This window comes from Saimiri boliviensis, chromosome 5 (assembly GCF_048565385.1).
Source record: "Saimiri boliviensis isolate mSaiBol1 chromosome 5, mSaiBol1.pri, whole genome shotgun sequence".
NCBI lineage: Eukaryota > Metazoa > Chordata > Mammalia > Primates > Cebidae > Saimiri > Saimiri boliviensis.
The window spans coordinates 72,294,903-72,320,192 of NC_133453.1; the positions used below are offsets into that span (position 1 = coordinate 72,294,903).

Below are 25,290 nucleotides of genomic sequence, written 5' to 3' on the forward strand. Positions count from 1 at the left end.
GACAAAATAATAGCAACACATCATCCCTGATGCTGTAATCTGTTGGCAGAGGAACTTCTCAGCATTTTGATTTATGCTTCCCTATAATTTTACGGTTTATCAGTTGATGCTTAATCAGTAGGACTGGGTTAACTAACACTATTCAGTGGCTCATCATTAAGAATTCTTTTTCAAACTCCAACACAAATAGGAGAACAATTTGAAGTAATGACCTTCTCCATCTGAAGTATTTGCTTCTTGAAGGATACTTGATTGGTCTTAAGTATAGTGAATGTAATAATAACATTTGAAGTAGATATGTGCATCAGTTCTAGAGGTCTCTAGCTGAAATCTATTTACTTACTTACCTCTAGAGGAAAATCTTTAATGTTTCTCTGAATTTTCTAAGTTATTTTAGATTAGCTCCAGCTGAAAACATTATTTTTGTTTTCCAATATTATTTTGATGACTAAATGTTATATCATTAAAGATGACTTGCAAAACGAATGTGTGAATGACAATAATTAAAAGTAGACAAATTGGTTTCAAAAGTATCAAAATATTTATACTCAATTTTTTACTAAACTTTTGGCCTAAGTAAAATAAAAATAATAATGATAATGATTACAAGATAATGATCATAACAAATTACAGTAGTTTGTATTTATTAACCAGATCCTATTACCTATTTTACATTTTACTTTTCCTCATAACAACCATATAAAGTAGATATAATTACTATTTTCATGTTAAGAATGAAATGACTATGGCTTGGACAGTTTCAGGAATTTATCCATATTTCCAATTAGAAGCCAGGATTAGCTGCTTGATTCTAAAGTCTACATTATTAATCATCATTCTGTGCAGTTTATGTTATTTGATGACAAAATATAAAACTGGATTAAACTTTAGCATATAGAATCACTAATACTAAGCTTACCAGTTATTAAATTATTAACTCTTAGCTCCAAATAAACTCATTTATACTTGGCTCTGATGTTGGGGCTGGGACTATAAACTAACTTTCTCCTTTGCCATATGCTTCCGTTAAGATTCTTTCAATGAGGGACATTAAAGAGAGATTGCAAGGCAGAAAAAGAAGGGATATTCTTCCTGTTCTCTTGTAGGATATTACAGCTGGCTGACAATCATCTAATGTTCAAAAATTAATGTCATTTTATTCATAGAAAATGGCAATGATTTTGCTTATTCAGTTCCACACATTTATATTTCTCTTACAAAATGGGATAAATGAGATCCTCTTCAAAATGTGGTTTAAATGTCTAAAAAAGTATCTTGCAATATATTAATTCTGAAAATTATTTTAATGTGCAAAATAAACCATATGTAATAGAGAAAAGCCAGGTAGCTCAGTTTATAGCAGCAGTAGAAATAAAACTGAAGATTGTATATCTGTAAACTAGCAATTCTTTTCTATTCTTTTAAAAATAGTTAAACTTTCCCCCTACCCCGCACAACTGCTCCCAGTGTGTGATGTTCCTCTGAGTATAAACCCACGGATGGGCTTGGCTTTAGAAAAGTCTTATCTCAAATTCTTTCTATGAAAAAAAGTTCCATCAAGCCAATTTCAAAGGCCTATGTAAAAAAAAATAATTATTCTTGCTGCACTGTATGTAAATAATTAAGCCACATATAATAAAGCAAAACAGACTTAAAAAAATTCAAACTTTTTATGACAGACATTTTCAATACACACAAAAATAAAAAGAACAATATATAATGAGTCCATATACTACACATAGTTTCAATAAGAGTTTGCTAATTTTGGTTCTTCTACTCCCATCCATACTGTGTATTTTACTTTACTTATTTTCTGAAGTTTTTTAATCCCTGAAAAAATTTCAGTTCATTTAAACATACATGACTTTATAAATTACAGAACCTTTTTAAACTTTATAAACTACATAACTTTTTAAACTACAGAACCTTTAAAATATCTGACATTAACCATATTTCTTAATGTCTTGTAATATCTAGATGATGTTCAAATTTCTATATTGTCTCAAAAATGTCTTCTGCCATTGATTTGTTCAAATTAAAACAAAATGGTCTACACTTGGTTAGTGTGTCGTCCTTTGTCTCTATTTCTCCTTTCCTTTCCCTCTTTTACAAAGCACAGTTACAAAGATGGTAAAAAGGACAATTTGAAATCAAAGCTGTGATAACAAGTATCCTTATTCTCTTGTTCTCCATATTAGGTGAAGAGATTTTAATATTTCTTGAGGAAATATTAAATATGAAGATATTAGAAAAATATTAGAAGATATTAGGAAAATACTAAATATGAAGAAATGAGGTTATTTACTTTGTAAAATTTCTGTCATTTTATATATGGCTGATGACTTCTTCATGTGTCATTTAACGTCCCTGAATCTCCCAAATTTTCTGGGAACCAGTAAGTAGTTAGATCTGGAGGTTTGAGTGATTCCAGGTAATGTGTGTTTTTTTTTTTGGCATGAATACCCTACATACAGTGTTGTGAATTCTGCCAAACATTTAAGGAAAAAAAAAATAACAGCAATTTTCTCACTGAATGTAAATATTTTTAAATATTAAATAATAAATATTTACACAAATAATATATAAATATAAAATATAGGCTCGGTACAGTCACCATGCTTGTAATCCCAGCACTTTGGAAGGCCAAGGCAGGTAGATTACTTGAGCTCAGAAATTTGAGACCAATCTGGGCAATGTGGTGAAACCCTGTCTCTACAAAAAATAAAGTATTAGCTGGGTGTAGTAGCACTTACCTGTTTTCCCAGCTACTAGGGAGACAGAGCTGGAAGAATAGTTTGAGCCTAGGAGGTGGAAGTTGCAGTGAGCCAAGATGGCACCACTGAACTCTAACCCTGAATGAGAGACCCTATCTAAAAAAATAAAAATAATAAAAATAAATATATATATGTATGTATTTATAATATAAATACAAAAGACAAATATAAAAATTATAAATTTATGTAATATAAACAAAAGTGGGCTTATTTCAGGAATGCACTGCTGGTTTAACATTTTAAAATCATTCAATATATTTTATAATATTTGTAGAATAATGATGAAAAGTAGGATTATCTCAATAGACATATAAGAAATGATAAATTCAAAATATATTCATAACTCATAGCAGCCTAGGAATATAAGACATATGCTTAACTGATAAATAATTTTTACAAAAATATCAATAGCAAGCATCATTTTTAATGGTGGAATACTGATTTTTTTTCAGCCAATATTGGAAATGAAAAAAGGATGCTCACTATTACATCTACTCCAAATTATACTTTTACTGTGACACAAAGTGTGCCATCAATTTGACAATTTGCCCTCTATCATGCCTCATTTATCTTCATAGTACTTTTGAAGAAAACATTCATATTTTCTAACTTCCTAACATATCATATATCTCCTATTGTCAGAATGTCAGCCCCAAGAGGGAAGGGACTTTGGCTTTTGTATCCATTGCTTTATTCCCTGTGTCTGGCACATGGTGGATGCCCAATAATAAATGTATTTTGAGAGTAAAAGTAACAAGCTCAAAAACAATTTTTATATTTTTAAAATCTGAGTCCATCTTACTTTTTCATGTAATTCATTTTCCCCTTCTACTTAGATGAAATTTTTCAGAATATATAATTTACATAGAAAATATGCAAAATACAGAAAAGTAGAAAAAGAAAAACCTACCATTCAGTGATAATTTTGTGGTAACATTTTGAAGACTTTCCTAATTAAAAAAAATCTATGTAAAAATATATGTTTTTGGTGTATCTAAGCTGATTCTAAATCTATTTTATTATTTTTTGTATTAGTCTATTATCATGCTGCTATGATAAAAGAACTGCCTGAGACTGGGTACTTTTAAAAGGAAAAGATTTAATTGGTCTACAGTTTCACATGGCGAGGGAGGCCTCAGGAAACTTAAATCATGATGAAAAGGTAAGCAAACAGGCCGGGCACGGTAGCTCAAGCCTGTAATCCCAGCACTTTGGGAGGCCGAGGCGGGTGGATCATGAGGTCAGGAGATCAAGACCATCCTGGTTAACATGGTGAAACCCCGTCTCTACTAAAAATACAAAAAATTAGCTGGGCATGGTGGCGCGTGCCTGTAATCCCAGCTCCTCAGGAGGCTGAGGCAGGAGAATTGCCTGAACCCAGGAGGCGGAGGTTGCGGTGAGCCGAGATCGCACCATTGCACTCCGGCCTGGGTAACAAGAGCGAAACTCCGTCTCAAAAAAAGAAAAAAAAAAAAGAAAAGAAAAGGTAAGCAAACATATCTTTCTTCATGTGGTGAGAAAGATGGAGAGAAAAATGAGTGCCTAGTTAAGGGAGAAGCCCCTTATAAAACCAACAGATCTTCTGGGAACCAACAACTCCATACTGCAAGAATAGAATGGGGAAAACCTCCCCAATGATTGAATTATCTCCATCTGATCCCTCCATGAGGATTATGGGAACTATAATTCAAGATGAGATTTGGGTGGGGACACAGCCAAACCATAGCATTTTCCATATCTTTTAAATTACTTAATGGATGAATGAACACAATTAACATTTTCTATCATTTGGCTGTTTTCAGTATCTCCTTATTAAAGATAACAAACACTAAACCAAACATCCTTCTGTATATCCATGATTATCCCATAGGGCAAATTACTGAAATGGAAATTTCTAACTGAAATGGTATGCATGTACTAAGGATCATGATTAATATTTTGACTTTCCTTTTTTTATTGATTCTAATGTTGCTATTTTAATTTCTATTTTTTATCTAGTCTCATTCTCCTGATGATCACATCCTATCTCGTAGCTTTAAATATTGTCTATATGCTAATGATTCCCATACTTATACCTATACCCTAGATATCTCCCTGAATTCCAAATTCATAAAGTTAATTATCTGACATTTCTATCTGAATGCTTTACCTTAATTTGCATCTCAAATTTAAACTGTGCAAAATTGAGCTCCTACACTTTTACTCCACAGGAATTGCTCTTCCTGTCTTTACTATCACAGTTAATGACAATTCCATGTTTCTAGTTATTCAGGTGAAAACCCCTGAAAATCATCTTTGATGTTCTAGAAGGGCAAAGCTTAGCAGCTGGCTTTCAATCTGTTTACCTTTGTAACCCATCTGCGAAAGAAAGAGATAAGCCATTTAGATTCTTCTGTAAACATGCCAATCACAATTCTACCAAACATACAAATAGTATTTACTAGTGGGGAGATCTTATCTAAGAAACGCTTTTAGCAGGATATATCTGGTCTGGGCTGGGATAACTTAGGCTGGAAAAAAAAAAAAAAACCAACAAAATAAAACTCATAATCCAGGAATTTATAAGGCATGGTTCCATTTTTAAAAATCACATAAATTATGTAATTAAAGAAATATAAAAAGAAGATGCTTTGTAACTGAAATGACTCATTCTGTGCAAGCAATGTATCACATATATTTATTTTATTTTTATTTTATTTTTTGAGATGGAGTCTCACTCTGTCACCCAGGCTAGAGTGCAATGGTGCAATCTCGGCTCACTGCAACCTCCACCTCCTGGGTTCAAGTGATTCTACTGCCTCAACCTCCCAAGTAGCTAGGACTACAGGTGTGCACCACCTCACCCATATAATTTTTTGTATTTTAGTAGAGACGTGGTTTCACCATGTTGGCCAGGATGGTCTCAATCTCACTTTCATTAATTAATTTATTTTTATTCAGTCCCTGTAGAGACTGCCAAAAATTGCCAACATCGACTACATTTCAAGTTGTCATGGCAGGGTATTGGGAAAAGTGTTCAATTAGCAATAATCGCACTTCGGATAAACCTCATTAGCTATGATACTGCCACTGTGCAAAGCTGGTCTCAATCTCTTGACCTCAGGATCTGCCTGCCTTGGCCTCCCAAATGCTGGAATTACAGGAGTGAGCCACCATGCCTGGCCATATCACATATATTTCATTTTTTTCCCCACATATATTTCTTAACCTCTCATGTTAAATTTGAACCAGAGCATGTCCTCACACATGAAAAAGAAATTTTATAGAGGGATATACCTGATGGTTTTACACCTTTCAAAGGGAAGAATGCTTAGTTCGTGTCTGACTACTACTTGTACGCGTAATTTACTGGCAAATTTGATACTGGGTAAGATCTAGAGTTCACTGTGAGCCTGCTTTGACAATCTGACTCTTAATTTTGTCTTACTTTCAACATATAATAGTCAGCACATCCTACTAGATTTCAAATCATATCTGCTTGTCTCCTACTTTTCTCAGCTTCTCAGTATACCATTTTCATCTCTCTTGCACTTTCTTTTCCAAATGCTCCCAACTTCCTTCATTTTATTCTCTATACAGCAGCCAGAGTAATAAATTCTTTAACAATATAAATAGATCATGTCATCCCTTTGTCCTAAACTTTTCAAATGCTTCCCATCTCTCTCAGTTGCCACCAAGTTCTTTTCCATGAACTGCAAAGTCTTTCCCCTCAACTTTTCTGATCTTATCTTCTATTCCTCTCTCCCAACTCACACTGCTCTATCCACACTGAATGTCCTGCTATTTGACCATGCCAGGCATTCTCTCATGTCAAGGTCTTTGTACTTCCTAATGCTTTTAGCTGGATTTCTGCATGACTTGTTTACTGTCTCATTCATTTCAGGACTTAAGGGCTTCTCTGGCCGTCTTAATAAAATTGCAATTCCACCTTCACTATTTCTTATTCATCTTCCCTGTGTTGTTTTTTCCCCTTTAACAATCACCCCCCTTTAAGATACCACAAGGTTTCCTTATATATATTATATATCAGGAATCAAAAAATAACAACAAATGAACAATATCTGGTTTTAGGTTCTGAAACCGGATATATATATATATATATATATATAACCTGAAAGGAGATATATACATATACATATATATACATATACATAACCTGACAGGATATATATATATATATATATATATATATATATATATATCCTTCCACTATAGTGTAAGCCCCTAAAACCAGAGATTTTTTATTTGTTGTTATTATTTGTTTCCAGATTCTACAAAGGTGACTCATATATAGTAAGTGCTGAATACATATGTATTGTTTCATTTGACTTTTATTATGTGTGAGTTTGAATTTTATTCTATGTCTATTAGCCATTTTACTTTATTTTAAATTAATTACTTATGACTTGGCTCATTTTTCTATGTGCTTTCTAGTATTCATTAGTAAGAATTCTCTCATATGAATGCTATTAAATTTTTCTTAAATTGCAATGTATTTTTGCTCCAAAGGGACTGCTCTTCTCACATTTTCTCAGTTAACTGACATTCATCCTTCTAGTCGTTAAAGTCAAAATCCTGAAACTCATCTTGATTCTTTGGAAGCAAAGGGATAGCAGCAGATGCTTATTAAGTTTTCTCCCTTAACTCGTCAGAAAAAGGAAACAAATACATGTTAAATTTCTATGTGAACGCATTAATGACAATCTGCCAATGCGTTTTTTTTTTCAATTTGTCATGTACCTTTGAATTTATTTTGTTGTACTTGGTGTATGGCAAGTTGAATGGGTTGCTAAATTCTACCAAACTTTTCCTTTCTAATTTTTTAATCAAAAGTTTAGAAAATAAATTGTACTATATATTATCTCCCAATTGTGTAATAACTTCATTTTTGTATTAAACTATTTAATATTTTAACACATTTTGGTGTATGCCAGTCATTTCCAAAATATGCGTATTAGAAACCTTAAAAGAAAGTTCTATTTCAGAGAATAACTTTTAGAATTAACTGATTTAGAAAACACTATTAAGAAACATCTATGAAGAAATGGATTGAATGTCTCTGTCCACTTAAAATTCACAACCTTCAAATCCTAACCCCAATGTGGTGGTATTAGGCTGTGGAGCTTTGAAAGTGAATTAGAGTTCTGAGAATGGAGTCTTCATATATAGGATTAGTGTTCTTATAAAGGGACTCCCAGAGAGCTCTCTTACTCTTTCTGTCATGTAAAGACACAAAGAGAAGTCCACAGTCTGTAACCTGAAAGTAGACTCCACCACGTTGGCACTCTAATCTTGGACTTCCAGCCTCCAGCACTGTTAGAAATAAATTTCTGTTGTTAAGCCACCTAGTCTATAGTACCTTATTATAGCAGCCTGAACTAAGACATTCACTAAGCACAATGTTTTGTCATTAGTAAGACAATTATGATTTGTCTTGCAATGTTAAGACAATTATGGTTTGTCTTACAATGTTAAGACAAATTAAGCAACATAAATGTGCAATTACTAAATATAATAACCAAGAGCTTTATGCACATAGTTTCATAATCCCTTCACAATCCATATCTGTCTCCTGGTGTTAGTTAGCTACTGAAATATAAGACATTAGTGTAATTTTTCCCCTAAGTTAATAAACATTTGATCCATTAAGTTCTACTAAATAATTATTTTCATTCCAACTTTTTTTTTCTTAATACCACCTTTATCTTTTTCTACTTTTTAATATTCACCAAGATCTGTTACTGGAACTTCTCCTCTGTTCCACTCACCTTTCTGTTCTTGTGGCAGAACCATACTCTCTTAATAATGCATTATTTTTCTTTAAGAAATATTTGGCAAATTTGCTATTATCATTCTTTTTTTATGTCAGGTTTACAGTTGTAGTCTTGTTAAAACACACTGTAATCATGCCCTTCAATTTTTAATGATTCTCCATTTTCTATTGAATAGAGTCTTCTTAGAGTGATAGCAGGGTATGAAAGGCTTCCATAGTCTTGTCCCACCTCATCTTTTAGGGTTCATCCTCTACTCATTCACTTTATACATGCCACATTCCAGTCAATGAAATTTGATGTTTGCAATATATACTATTAAGCATACACCCATGCATTTGTTCCAATTACCCTATATGGATTAACTTTCTCCACCATCCAAACCCAACTCATACTTCAAGGCCAAGCAACATGGTTATTTTATCTATATGTGTATTATGCCACATGCTACCTTCATTGTGGATATTTATTTGCATGATGTGTCTCCTGTATTAGAAAATAAGGCCTTGGTAAATCCTAAGTCTTATTCACCTCCCAGAAATACTAGTACTTGCATGCTTGAATGCCTGAGTATATATAATGTCTGTCATAATTCATAGTATGTGGTTTTACTTCTTTCTTTCCTCACCCCACAAAGTTTAAAGTTTTCTCTTATCAGCTCGTCAAGTTTCCTATGTAATACTTTTCCCTAAGGATTTACTTTATTTGCTGTAAGTTCTATTTACAGGGTGGTAACCCACTTTTCAGCAAACCAAATTGTATTCTAAATTATCTTTCTAAGAAGTATTTAACTTCAGATAGTCTCCTTTTCCTTTCAAAGTCATTTATTTGTTGAACAGATATTAAATCTCTATACATTTTACTCTATTATATGCCTTCGATACAATGGTGAAAAATAAAGATTCTTTAAAGACAACAATCACACTGAAAGATCTGCCAGCAGGGGAAGCATGACTTATATGAAAACAGAGGTGTGCAAGGCTTGCTATTGGTATACAGAGGAGGAAGAATCTATATTTGCTTTAGAGTGTTGCTTGAACCATGAATGAATGGAATTAGTATGTCTTTTTTTGTTGTTGTTGTTTGATAGAGTCTTGCTCTGTCACTCAGGCTGGAGTACAGTGGTGTGATCTCTGCTCACTGCATCCTCTGCCTCCCAGGTTCAAGCGATTCTGCTGCCTCAGCCTCTTGAGTAGCTGGGACTACAGGCTCTCATCACTATGCCCAGCTTATTTTTGTATTTTTAGTAAAAACAGGGTTCCACTATGTTGGCTGGGCTGGTCTCAAACTCCTGCCCTCAAGTGATCCCCCTGCCTCAGCTTCCAAAGTGCTGGGATGACAGGTATAAGCCACTGTGCATGCCCTAGTGTCTATGTCTTTAAGATGATTTACTCAGCAGAGAGGGTCTACATTTTTTTACCCAGTTGTATTGTTTTTTTCCCACTTGGATCTAAAATATAATTTTGTGAACAGCATATCAACAATTTCTAGGCAGCTCTCTATCACGTCTTGAGTATGTGCTCAAACTCTAAATAGACTGCATACCTCATGATCAACTACACCAGCTTTCCAGGTATCTACTTTCATGCTCTCTATAAAGAATCATTTACCTTCTCCTTAGCATCTCTTCTCCCTAGATTCTCTAATCACATTTTTGGAACCCAGCCATTGATAAATTTGTAAATGTTAATATCAGGAAGAGGAGCTTTAAAGATGTATTTCAGATTGGTATAGGCTTGATAAAAGTCTATTGTTTTTAGAAAACCTTCACTGGCCCTATTACACATAAGAAAATTATTCCTTTCTTTTGTTCCTCCCCTTTCATTTCTATTTAGAAACTTTTAAAGATTATTTTTTACTATTAAGACATCCACATGGTTCAAAATTTGGAACATAAAAATTGAATTCAGTAAAAAATTTTCTTCTCATCTCTTCATTTCAATCAGCTCCACTCCCCTTCAAAGGCATCCAGCCTAACCAGCCCATTGTGAAATCTTCCCAATACCCACTTTGCATATATGTAGATTCACCCATATTTCTTTTTATTTATTATACAGATGGTAGCATATCATACTTGCTGATCTGCCCTTGCTTTGTTTACATAATAGATTTTGTAAATCTCTTTATATCAATGCATACAAAACTATATACTCATTCTCCTTTATGGCTATACATATAGTCATGGATCACTTAATAATGGAGATACATTCTCAGAAATGCAATGTTAGGTGATTTTGTCATTGGGCAAACATCATAGAGTGTATTTACATAATCCTAGATAGCATAGCCTACTATACATCCAGGCTATGTGGTATGGTCTGTTGTTCTTATGTCAGTACAGGCTACAAACCTGTACTGCATGTTACTGTACTAAATACTATAGGCAACTGTGACATGATGCTAAGTATCTGTGTGTTAAAAAATTTCTAAACATTAAAAAGATACAGTAAAAATATCATATTATAATCTGTGAGACCACCATCATATATACAGCTATCACTGAGAAAAATGTCAATCATGCAGTATATGACTGTATGTTACACAGATGCATCATTTCATTAATCAGTTAGCTATCAATGAAAATTGAAGGATGTTACTTCTTTCTGATAAGTAATTTTCTTTCTACTTTTTCTTTATCACTAAAGAAAAAAGATTCATTTTCATGGTCATATAGTCTTATAATTCGCCTTCCCATGCAACCCAATCACAAAACAGATAAAAGCAGGACCTTTGAGATTATTTATTTTGGAATCCTGAAAACAGGGTTGTGCTTATTTTCATGGTTGACATATAATTGCATATACTATCTAATCTTGAGCTACTTATAACTAATTCTAGGATACAGACTCTAGGCTGGAATGATATCCATTCCAATTTAATGTTCTGCACAGTCTCAGGAAATTATTACCACTATGCAAATAAGGCCAACTAAATAATAGAAGACATTCAATCTATAGGCTTGGCACAGAATTAACAAAACTTCATTGTGATTCAAGTACAGCTTCTATAGTCTGAGAGTATTTTAACTTCTTCATGATTGGTAGCAATTAATCTGTTATGAAATTGTGCCCACCGCGTATTAGCCCAGGAAGCCAGGAAGTTCTTGGTGTTGATGTGGTAGTTTTGTTGCTTGGCGATTATTGCTAAGTCTATGTCTCCTTCATCAACCAAGCACTGAAGATGGTCAAAGTAAGGATTTAAAGAAAAGCTAGAAAGGAACTTGAAATAAAAAGAAACCCTAGAATATAAGAAAATATATGGGTCTGTTGTGTAAATGGAACTCATGCATACAGTAAGGATAACAAATTACATTTGAAATTTTAATACAATGAATGCAATGACCATTTCATAAGTGTTACCAAGCAGATAGGCATCCAGGAATATGGAATGGCATTAGAACACTCCTGTGATTTTTAAAATTGGAATTTAGAAAAAGAGCACTCTGGAGTGAGGTGGTCAGTGATGATATGAACAATGAATCAGCTATTGAAAAAGAAAAATTGAGTGGGCATTTTAGTTGAGGGGAATTTCTTGGAAGTGAGATACTCAAGGGACGAGTAGGTCTTGTGAAAACGTAGAATTTGTGTCAGCAGGTAGTGGACAATGATGCTGAAAATGTAGGCTGTAGACAACATTTACTGTAAAGAATTTTTGGTGTTAAGCTACTTTATTTTGACATTATTTCATAAAATATATCAGTTATTGGAGGCTTTAGTCCAACATGATAAAAGCTTAACAGTAAGCTTGTTCACTTTTTGCCAGTGTTCAGGAACCAGCATAAGCCTGGTTGGTGGTCAAGTGAAGGGAATCTTTGTGTTAGCCAGACACTCTGTAGATCTTGATTTAAAGTATATGCACCCTTGAAATTTTCCCCAAAAAATCACCCATAAATAACTGTTGGGTCTATGCACTGCTTGTAATAATTTGTATAATAATTGAGTGAGTCCATGATTGGGTAGAAAGGATTACAAAGAAAAAATTTAAGTTTCAGTGTCAATAACCTTAACTTTAAAATAACATGAAATAGTTTACATGCTATAAAGTAATTATAAGATTTGAATTTGTATTCTTGGCCAAATTTCATGTTGAATTTTGTTTATTTTTTATTTTTATAAAATTTTTTGAGATGGAGTCTTGCTCTTATTGCCCAGGCTGGAGTACAATGGAGTGATCTCGGCTCACTGCAACCTCTGCCTCCCAGTTTCAAATGATTCTCCTGCCTCAGCCTCCAAGAGTAGCTGGGATTACAGGTGGCCACCATCATACCTGGCTAATTTTTATATTTTTAGTAGAGACAAGGTTTCACCAACTTGGCCAGGCTGCTCTTGAACTCCTGACTGCAGGTGATCCAGCAGCCTCAGCCTCCCAAAATGCTGAGATTACTGGCGTGAGCCCCTGAGCTTGGCCTCATGTCACATTTTAATACCCAATGTTGAAAGAGGGGCCTAGTGGGAGGTGATTAGATCATAGGCCCAGATTCCCCTCTTGCTGTTTTGTTAATACCAAAGAAAAGAATATTCTGGTTGCTTCTCTTTGGATAGTCTCCTTACTTTCACTGATCTTTCTCCTGGGGAGTCACCCCTCTGACTATGTTAAGGCATTCTGTTATATTTGCTCATCTTACCTTGTTCTTTTCTCTAAAGCATTTCTCATAATTATAACTATGGAAAGACTAGCAAAATTTTTTGTTTAATACAACTCTGCCCTACTAAAATATAAACTTATAACAGCTTGTCCAGTGCCTTGCAGGAAACTTTCAGTAAATATTTGTTAAAAAAAAATAAATGAATCATGCCAGTCTTTTAGTTTTTGTTTCCATTATAAAGAGATAAAAATAGAATGTTGAAGTTATGTAAGACTTAATTTACATTTATTTCACTAATACACTCAAAACGTGAAAGGAATTAACACTTTAAGTGTGTGGAACAGAAATGAGACATAAAGTCTTGCCATAAATGCCATATGCAATTCATTCATGTACTTGTCTCAAACTCAACACTAAAGGCTAAATGCTGAGAAACAAGTAGGCTCTTTAACATAAAGTTCAAGGTATTTAATTACTCCAAGAGTAGCCCAGTGGTTGCTCAGCCACAGTGACATTTTTTTTCTGCTGTAGATGTGTGAATTAACATTTCTGAGAGCTGCCTTTAGAAGCAAAAAGCTTTCAACATTTGGAAATCATCGAATTGATTTTATATTTACATACAACTAGAAGTCTAATGCAAACTGTTTCATAATGTTAAAAATCTTTTTTGTGTTTTGTAAATAAAATGTATTGGCTTTTATTTTGGTTTCGTTGCTCTCTTTTAAGTTTAAATTTTATAGCAATAGGCAAACACTCTTGCCTTAATAATGAGCTCAATATGTGCAATTTTTTTTCCCTCCTAAGTCAAGTTCCAGCTGAAATCCTTGTGTAGCACAGTGCCTTTTAGATGTCTGCAGTTACTCTAGGGAAGAACATAACCAGAAAATTTAGATATGGCCAAACTGAGAGAAGTGCCAGCTCTACTCCCTCAGTTCATAGAACAAATACAATTAAAGAGAATTTGTTGCAAAGGTCATCTCAATGACACTCCACACAATTTTTTTTCCTCATTAGTTGTTTAAAGTGGTGAAAGAAAACTGGTCATATTGAACCCATGTTTTAGAAGAAGGGCTGCTGAAGAATACCAACCTGTAATTGTCCGGTCATTATTTGATTAGCATTTTAATAATTGCTAAATAATTTTTCTTGCCTTCTGCAACCTATGGCTTGATAAATAAGCCCATTTGGTTTTCAATTCATTCAATTAAGATTGACAGAAGTTCAGAATGCCTTTGCAAAACTGCATCTTTTATCCTGAGAGTCCTTATAGGCTTTTAGTAGGAACTATGGAATTGTTCCTGTGAGGCTATTGTGACATTAAGTGGATACTTTTCTCAGAAAAAATTCAGAAGCAAGAAGGTGAAACGATGTTTCCAAAGCAACAAAAGCCATTTTGTCTCTCTTGGATTGTCTCTCTTGCATGCACAAGTACACACAGCACACAGCACACAAATACACACATCATCCCTCACCGGCACCACCCCCGACCCGCCAGTATTTTACTTAAGCTTCTAGTAGTAGAAAGGACCATCAAGTTAATTTAATTGCCATATCTCCAGATTTCAACCCAGCCACATACTCTCAATTGGCTCACTTAGTTCCTCTACCTACGTTGATATTTTGTTGCTCTTTGCTGGGGAAAAGAAAAACTGTAATTTATTTCAGTCTTTAATGTAGGGCACTGAGATGTTTCCTAAGTGTTATGTTCTCTCTTTATTTTGCTTGTATCGAACATCATCTTACAGATTTCCAGACAGTGAACGAGGGAAGGGGGAGGGGAGAAGAATGCATATTTCTGTGCTTATAAAAATTAAGAATTCTGGTTTTATGCAATTATAGTGACTAATTGAAATAAAAAGTTTTCAAAAGGCTTTTAATTTTAAGTATCCATTTCTAGTGTTGCCAGATTTGCCATCAAATATAGAAATTCAACTCTCTCCTTCTTAATATGGTATGCACATTTTTTTAATAAAGATTTTGTTTTACTGCTAAATCCTTGGGTCTCATAATACCAAACATACTAGATCACTATCTTTCTACTCTGACTGACATTTTTCCCTTCCAAGAAATAAAACCAATAGAGCTATCTTTTAAAAAACTCATTTCTGAGACAATGCCTTAGGGGAAAATGTGATTTTTATCACAGAATATAAAATCGAGTTCTGATTTTAAGATTTGTTTCATTTAAAACATAATGATGTAAGTATCAAATAGTAGATAGTAAAATCGACATGCAAATAGCAAAGTCAGAATTTTTCATTTGCTAACAAATTTAGCCAAGTTAATTGTGGAGTTGAGAAAGAAAAAAGCAGGTTAATTAAAAGCAATGAGAATCTCATCATGTTGCAATTACGGTAACTACAGAATTCTTTTAATATAAAATGGAAGCAAAAATAAATATAAAAATGCAACCATCAACTCAAAAAACGACCAACAAAATTCTCCAGGTCTTAACATACAGACCAAGCAGGCTATTATTGTAATTATTTTAAATGGAGATACCACCCTCTTTTCCTGTTTAAAATGTAATCACTCTTTGGAGAAGTAACATACTGATTAAAATTCATATGAAGTTAGGAAGTTATAAAAGACTGATAGTGGGTCATTTCTTGACAGTGGTTTTTAATAGGGGCAGTATGATCGGGATCTGCAGGAAGATCTAAGGGAATGGGGGCAAAAGATTGACTTGGAATATGAATTGAATCTTCTCCAGAAAGTTCCTTATAACTAATCCTGAAATTCTAGATGACTCCTACCATCTATCACATCCACTTTAATACAATTTTCAATTTGTTTCCAAAAATAACAAGCCCGCCTCTTTTCTTATATTAAGATCTGTTCCCATTCTTTAAATTTCTAATCTCCTACTTCTTTCAAAGTACTTTTTCTGGTAGGCTTGCTACATAACATAGAAAGATATTTTTAAAAATGAATTTTAGGTCATAGCAGAGAAAGCAGGAAAGAAAGCTTACTTTTACCAATTTCATAAGTCCCTGAAAATTCCTATACTTCTATAGGAAGTATAGTTAGTTACTGCTTATTGCTATATCTTAATTCTTACAAACAAAAAAATCCAATAAAGAGTTACTGAAGAGACTCTCAATTGACAGCCTCCATTCTTTTTTTTTTTTTTTTTTTTTTTTTTTTGAGACGGAGTTTCGCTCTTGTTGCCCAGGCTAGAGTGCAATGGCGCGATCTCGGCTCACCGCAACCTCCGTCTCCTGGGTTCAGGCAATTCTCCTGCCTCAGCCTCCTGAGTAGCTGGGATTACAGGCACGCACCACCATGCCCAGCTAATCTTTTTTGTATTTTTAGTAGAGACGGGGTTTCACCATGTTGACCAGGATGGTCTCGATCTCTTGACCTCGTGATCCACCCGCCTCGGCCTCCCAAAGTGCTGGGATTACAGGCTTGAGCCACCGCGCCCGGCTGACAGCCTCCATTCTTAATCTTATAAAGTGTTTTGATCACCGCATTTCCAAATGAGTTTTTACTGCCCACACACCAGGAGATTCCTGGGCTGAAAAGGACTCACAAATTTCCAGCACAGCTGTTTCAGCTAGCGTGGTGGGTTTCCGCACAAAAACTCACACAAATCTGGGCAGCTGTTTCAACTGGCCCCTGGAACACCTGGTAGACAGAGCCACTCATTCAACTGAAAAAAGAGGGGACTGAAACAGGGAGCCAGGTGATCTGGCTTGGCGGGTCCCACCCCCACAAAGACCAGCAATCTGAAACACTCTGGACTGAGAGTTTTGCAGCAAGTGCAGCTTGACCTGGAACGATCCAGCTCAGTTGGGGAAAGGGCATCCACCATTACCAAGACAGTCCACCACTATCCACTATTACTGAGGCAGTCTGCCATTACCGAGGAAGTCCACCATTATGAAGGCAGTCTGCCATTACAAAGACAATTTGTCAATACTGAGGCAGTCTGTCATTACTGAGGCAGTCCGCCATTACTGAGGCAGTCCAAGTTACAGAGGCAGATTGCCATTACCAAGGCAGTCCTAACTGTACCTCTGTAAAGAAAACTGCAAGGAAGTTTACACAGCAGCTGGGCAGAGCCCAAGGCAGCTCAGTAACACCTCTGCAGGCGGACTGTGACTAGACTATCATCTCCTTGCTGGGCAGGGCATCTCTGAAAAAAGGCAGCAGCACATCAGGAACTTATAAATAAAGCCCCAATTTCCCAGGACAGAGCACCTGGGAAAAGACGTGGTTATGAGTTCCGCTGCAGCAGATGTAAATGTACCTGCCCAGCAGCTCTGAATGGAAAAATGGAGCTCCGAGCTCAGGACTTGAGCTCCTATAAGGGACAGATTATCTCCTCAAGCAGCTTCCCCACCCCAGTATACTCAAAGAGACACCTCATAAAGGAGAGCTCAGGCTGACATCTGGCAGGCATCCTTCTGGAATAAATATAGCAGAAGAAGAAACTGGCATCAACCCTAACTGTTCTGCAGCCACCTCAGGTGATCCCCAGGAAAGCAGGATCTGGAGTGGACCTCCAGAAGTCCTACAGCAGAGGGGCCTGACTATTAGAAGGAAAACTAAAAAACAGAAATAAATAATGTTGACATCAACAAAAAGGACATCCACTCAGAGACCCCACCTGAACATCACCAACTTCAAAGACTACAGGTAGATAACTCCACCAAGATGGGAAGAACCAGTGCAGAAAGGATGAAAACACCAAAAGCCAGAATGCCTCTCCTCCTCCAAGGCATAGAACTCCTCACCAGCAAGGGAACAAAACTGGATGGAGAATGAGTCTGATGAATTGACAGAAACAGGCTTCAGAAGGTGGGTAATAACAAACCTCTCAGAGCTAAAAGAACATGTGCTAACCCAATGCAAGGAAACTAAGAACTCTGAAAAAAAGGTTAAATCAAATGCTAACTAGAATAAATAGCTTAGAGAAGAATATAAATGACTTGATGGAGCTGAAAAACACAATGCAAGAACTTCATGAAGCATACACAAGTTTCAATAGCTGAATGGACCAAACAGAAGAAAGGATATCAGAGACTGAAGATCAATTCAACGAAATAAAACGAGAAGGCAAGATTAGAGAAAACAGAGTGAAAAGAAATGAAAAAAGCCTCCAAGAAGTATGGGATTATGTGAAAAGACCTAATCAACATTTGATAGGTGTATCTGAATGTGACAGAGAGAATGAATCCAAGCTAGAAAACACTCTTCAGGATATTATCCTGGAGAACTTCCCCAACCTAGCAAGGAAGGCCACCATACAAGTCCAGGAAATACAGAGAACACCACAAAGATATTCCTCAAGAAGAGTAACCCAAAAGCACATAATCGTCAGATTCACCAGAGTTGAAATGAAGAAAAAAATGCTAAGGGCAGCCAGGCAGAAAGGTCGGGTTACTCACAAAGGGAGGCCTATCAGACTGACAGCGGATCTCTGAGCAGAAACCCTACAAGCCAGAATAGAGTAGGAGCCAATATTCAACATCCTTAAAGAAAATAACTTTCAATCTAGAATTTCACATCCAGCCAAACTAAGCTTCATAGGGGAAGGAGAAATAAAATCCTTTATGAACAAGCAATTGCTGAGAGATTTCATCACCACCAGGCCTGCCTTACAAGAGCTCCTGAAAGAAGCACTAAACATGGAAAGGAACAACCAGCGCTAGCCACTCCAAAAACATAACAAATTGTAAAGACCTTCAACACAATGAAGAAACTGCATCAATTAATGGGCAAAACAACCAGCTAGCATCAAAAGGGCAGGATCAAAATCACATGTAACAATATTAACCTTAAATGTAAATGGGCAAAATGTCCCAATCAAAAGACACAGACTAGAAAATTGGATTAAAAGTCAAAACCCATCACTGTGCTGCATTCAGGAAACCCATCTCACATGCAAGGACGCACATAGGCTCAAAACAAAGGGATGGAGGAAGATTTACCAAGCAAATTGAGAGCAAAACAAAAAGCAGGTGTTGCAATCCTAGTCTCTGATAAAATGGACTTTAAACCAACAAAGATCAAAGGAGACAAAGAAGGGCATTACATAATGGTAAAAGGATCAATGCAACAAGAAGAGCTAATGATCCTAAATATATATGCACGCAATGCAGGAGCATGCAGATACATAAAGCAAGTTCTTAATGACCTACAAAGAGACTTAGACTCCCATACAATAATAGTGGGAGATTTTAATACTCCACTGTCAATAATAGACAGATCAATGAGACATAAAATTAACAAGGATATCCAGTACTTGAATTCAGATCTGGACAAAGCAGACCTAATAGGCATCTACAGAACTCTCCACCCCAAATCCACAGAATATATATTCTTCTCAGCACCACATCGCACCTACTCTAAAATTGACCACATAATTGGAATCACTCCTCAGCAAATGCAAAAGAACGGAAATCAAAACTAATAGCCTCTCAGACCACAGTGCAATCAAATTAGAACTCAGGATTAAGAAATCAACTCAGAACTGCACACCTTCATGGAAACCAAACAACTGGCTCCTGAATTTGAACTTGATAAACAATGAAATGAAGGAAGAAATAAAAATGTTCTTTGAAACCAATGAGAAAGAAGACATGACGTACCAGAATCTCTGGGACAAATTTAAAGTAGTGTCTACAGGGAAATTTATAGCAATAAATGCCCATATAAGAAGTGAGGAAAGATCTAAAATTGACACCATATCATCAAAATTGAAAGAGCTAGAGGAGCAAGATAAAAAAACTCAAAAGCTAGCAGAAGACAAGAAATAACTGAGATCAGAGCAGAACTGAAGGAGAAAGAGACACAAAAAAACCTTCAAAAAATCAGTAAACCCAGGATCTGGTTTTTTGAAAAGATCAACAAAATAGACAGACCATTAGCCAGATTAATTAAAAAAAAAAAAGAGAGAGAGAAGAATCAAATATATGCAATAAAAAGCAATAAAGGGGATATCATCATCAATTCCACAGAAATACAAACTACCATCAGAGATTACTATAAACAACTCTATGCACATAATCCCTGTAAATCTGGAAGAAACGGAGAAATTCCTGGACACTTGCACCCTCCCAAGCCTAAACGAGAAATAAGCTGAAACCCTGAATAGACCAATAACAAGGGCTGAAGATTATGCAGCAATTAATAGCCTATCAATCAAAAACAGCCCAGGTCCAGATGGGTTCACAGCTGAATTCTACCAGACATACAAAGAGGAGCTGGTATCACTCCTTCTGAAACTATTCCAAACAATACAAAAGACGGAATCCTTCCCAAATCATTTTATGAGACCAACGTCATCCTGATACCAAAACCTGGCAGAGATTCAACAAAAAAAGAAAATTTCAGGCCAATATCCATGATTGAACATAGATGCAAAAATCTTCAAATTATTGACAAACTGATTGCAACAGCACATTAAAAAGCTTATCCATCATGATAAACTTAGCTTCAGCCTGCAATGCAGGGCTCATTCAACATATGCAAGTCTCTAAACGTAATCCATCACATAAATAGAACCAAAGACAAAAACCACATGATTAATTCAACAGATGCAGAGAAGGCCTTCAACAAAATTCAACAGCTCTTTATGCTAAAAACTCTGAATAAACTAGGTATCAACAGAACATATCTCAAAATGATAAAAGCTATTTATGACAAACCCACAGCCAGTATCATACTGAATGGGCAAAAACTGGAAGCACTCCCTTTGAAATCTAGCACTAGACAAGGATGCTCTCTCTCACCACCCCTCTTCAATATAGGATTGGAAGTTCTAGCCAGAGCAATCAGGCAAGAAAAACAAATAAAGGGTATTCAATTAGGAAAGGAAGAAGTCAAATGTCTCTATTTGCAGACAATGTGATTGTATATTTAGAAGACCCCATCGTTTCAGCCAAAAATCTCCTGAAACTGATAAGCAACTTCAGCAAAGTTATAGGATACAAAATCAATGCGCAGAAATCACAAACATTCCTATATACCAATCACAGACTAACAGAGAGCCAAATCAAGAACAAACTCCCATTCACAACTGCTACAAAGAGAAGAGAATATCTAGAAAAACAACTAACAAAGAATGTAAAGGACCTCTTCAAGGAGAACTACAAACCACTGCTCAAGGAAATAAGAGAGGACACAAACAGATGGAAAAACATTTCATGCTCATAGTTAGGAAGAGTCAATATGGTGAAAATGACCATATTGCCCATAGTAATTTATAGATTCAATGCTATCCCCATCAAGCTACCTATGACCCTCTTGACAGAACTGGAAAAAAAACCACCTTAAACTTCATATGAAACCACAAGAGAGCCCATAAAGCCATGACAATTCTACACAAAAAGAACAAAGCTGGAGCCATCATGCTACCTAACTTCAAACTATACTTCAAGGCTACAGTAATCGAAACAGTGTGGTACTAGTATCAAAACAGAGATATAGACCAATGGAACAGAACAGGGGCCTTGGAGGCAATGCCATACATCTACAACTATCTGATCTTTCATAAACCTGACAAAAACAATCCATGGGGAAAGGATTCCATGTTTAATAAATGGTGCTGAAAAACTGGCTAGTCATGTGCAGAAAGCAGAAACTGGACCCCTTCTTGACACCTGATACTAAAATTAACTCCAGACAGATTAAAGACTTAAACATAAGACCTAACAGCTAAAAATTCAAGAAAAAAACCTAGGTAAAACCATTCAGGACATAAGCATAGGCAAGGACTTCATGATTAAACACCAAAAGCAATGGCAACAAAAGCAAAAAATAGACAAATGGGATCTAATGAAGCTCCAGAGCTTCTGGACAGCAAAAGAAACAATCATTAGAGTGAAATGTCATCCAACAGAATGGGAAAAAAATTTCACAATCTACCCATCTGACAAAGGGCTAATATCCAGAATCTGCAAAGAAATACAACAGATTTACAAGAAAAAAGCAAACAAATCCATTCAAAAGTGGGCAAAAGACATGAACAGACACTTTTCAAAAGAAGATATATGAGGCCAACAAACATATGAAAAAATGTTCATCATCGCAAGTCATTAGAGAAATGCAAATCATAACCAAATTGAGATACTGTCTCACGCTAGTTAGAATGGTGATCATTAAAAAATCTGGACACAACAGATGCTGGAGAGGATGTGGAGAAACAGGAACATTTTTACACTGTTGGGAGTGTAAATTAGTTCAATCATTGTGGAAGACAATGTGGTGATTTCTCAAGAACCTAGAGATAGAAATTCAATTTGACCCAGTAATCCCATTACTGGATATATACCCAAAGGATTATAAATTGTTCTATTATAAAGACACATGCAGATGTATGTTCATTGTGGCACTGTTTACAATAGCAAAGACCTGGAGCCAACCAGAATGCCCACTGGTGACAGACTGGACAAGGAAAATGTGGCACATATACACCATGGAATACTATGCAGCCATAAAAAATGACGAATTTGTGTCCTTTTAGGGAAATGGACGGATCTGGAAACCATCATTCTCAGCAAACTGACACAAGAACAGAAAATCAAATACCTCATGTTCTCACTCACAGGCAGGTGTTGAACAATGAGAACACATGAACGCAGGGAGGGGAGCATCACACACCGGGGTATGTTGTGGGGGCTGGGGTGGACAGCAGGAAGTGGGAAGGTTGGGGAGGGATAAAATGGGGAGAAATGCCCATGGAGTGGGGATGGAGGCAGCAAACCACATTGCCATGTATGTACCTATGCAACAATTCTGCATGATCTGCACATGTACCTCAGAACCTAAATTACAATAATAAATAAATAAATAAATAAATAAATAAAGTGTTTCTTCCAGTTTTTCAAGTGAAAAAAAATCAACGTGTCCTATAGAAAGCCTTGATACATTAATAAAACACAAGCTATGGTGATGACCTGACAAAAGCCGTATTTCAGGCCGGAAATTTTCTCTAAATTGAGCAATAGCACAATACGTGACTCTGACAAAGCACGTACAGACCTCAGTTCTTCAGCATGCCAATACACGGCTTTGCTATAAAATTAAGGCAGATGGTAAGAGCAAAAGGGAGCAGAAGTTGCACACACCTTAAGTTTGAAGCCTAACACATTTAACTTTAGTCTTTCAAATTTGTCTGCACTTCTTTTATTTTAACCGAGACAGATTTAAGAACATTGTTAAAATATATTTAACAGGCAGCTGAAAACTCATATACTCTTTGGCTAGTGTAATACTAACGCTTAAAAGCACAGATTTTTCTCTATATCTAGTACAGAAAACATGAGCTGTTGAGTACTTGGGAAGCCTGTGCTCTCCATCAACTGAAACTACTCTCTCTGAGGTCATCAATGGCCTCTATAACACCCCAGGGGTTCTTGTTTCTCCAGTCTTTCTTTTTCCTCATCTTTTGTTGCATTTGTCACCTCAGAGTCTCCTTTTCTTAGCCAAGCCCTCTTCATGCAGTTTCAAGGACAGGCACAATCCTGTTTTATCTTACTTCTCCAATCTCTCTCACTTTCTTTAACTATGGGCATGGCCCAAGGTTTACTCCTTAATTAACTCTTCTTTTTATCGCTTTCATCCCAATTCAATCTAGCCTGAAGCAGAAATTCTAAGAAGGAATATCCTTTCCCAGGGAAAAATACTCTATTTTAGTAGTTGGTGATTGGTACAACTGAGTATCTTGCCTAAAGATTGATTTTAAATTCAAAATGTGGATTTTGCTGGGACACACTTGGCATACCCCTACTTTGGAGTTTCAGCACTTCCTTTTCCTTCTCTCTGGAACACTTTCCCTTAGGGTACTAACTCACTCTCACTTTTTTCAAATATTTGCTCAGATACTTCCTATTTAATGAGGCCTCTTCTAACCAACATATATTTTAACTGTTGCCCATCCCCCATCATTTCCTTTCCTTTGCTCACTTCATATTTTTGTTCAACATTTCTAAATTCACATTATACATTTTAAATTCTCTTTATTAGATATCACTCTCTTTGTTTACTCTTTTCTTAGTTCAGGCCATTATAACAAAATATCATTAAAATATCATAAGCAACAGAAATGTACTTCTTACAGTCCTGGAGGCTGGATGTTTGAAATGGGGGTGCCAGCATGGTTGGGTTCTGGTGAGAGCCTTTGTCAGGGTTACAGAGCATCAATGTTTCATTGCCACGTGGTAGAAAGAGAGGGAACTAGCTCTTTAGCCTCTTCTTGTAAAGGCACTAATCCCATTCCTGAAGGCTCTACCTTCAGGACTTCATTAGCTCCCAAAGGCTTCATCTCCTAATATCATCACACTGAGAGTTAGGATTTCAACACAGGAATTCTGAGGGGGATATAAAAATTTAGTCCATAACATCCTGATAGAATATGCTTTATTTTGTTCACTGGTGTAGAACAGTGACTGGCACTTTGAAGGTGATCAATGGCTATTACCATAATTGAGTTTAAAAACTTCTTTATAATATCCACTACCTTCTTTCTCTTTTCACTGCCAACAGCCTAGTCTAAGTTTCTTCTCATGGCAATTAGCCAATTAGTATGCTAATTACATTTCTTTCTACCCCACTCTTTAATCCATCTCCTTTACTGTTGGCTGATTTTCTTCTTCAAAACCCAAATTTATCTTCTTATTAACCTTCTCAGAAACATTCATTGCAAGGCCAAGTCAAAATTCCCTTTTCTGGAACTTAAGGCTCTGCTCAATATGACTACAAATCACATCCAGCCTCATGGGCACCCACTCCTCAATCAACTTTAGCCAAGCTGGTATTGACTTTTTCATTTAAGGAATAGTCCTAGGTCCTATGTGTGATAAAAATAATTTATTGTCAGTTTAGGCAAATGAACTGGAAAAATAAAAGCTTAAACAACATTTGTACTAAAAAAGTAATCGAGACCACAGAAGAAAGACACTTGGCTGACTGACTCAGGTGCATGTGGTCCCATCACTGAAATGTCTCTTCCTTCTACTTTCATGTTCTGGAAAAGCAAATTGTACCTGTATTTAAAGGTTCAAGTTCAAGTTGGTCTGCAATTGATTCTATGCCTTTTAAGAGCCACAATTCCTTTTAATAAACATTAATAATAAATGTTTTGTCTTCTACAAATATTCTCAGATGCCTTTCCTCACCTTCTTTCCCTTCACCATAAGAAACACTGGTT

At 35.8% G+C, this 25,290-nt stretch overlaps 1 protein-coding gene and 1 non-coding gene across 2 annotated transcripts in view; both read right to left on the reverse strand.

Annotated features, from left to right (window-relative positions):
* The window catches only part of B3GALT1 (beta-1,3-galactosyltransferase 1), a 582,223-nt gene that overhangs the window by 343,220 nt on the left and 213,713 nt on the right, over window positions 1-25,290 (reverse strand). The window lies entirely within an intron of this gene.
* Window positions 5,715-5,855, reverse strand: LOC120364531 (U4 spliceosomal RNA). Its single transcript, XR_005579767.1, has one exon. It is a non-coding gene; the product is annotated as a U4 spliceosomal RNA (small nuclear RNA).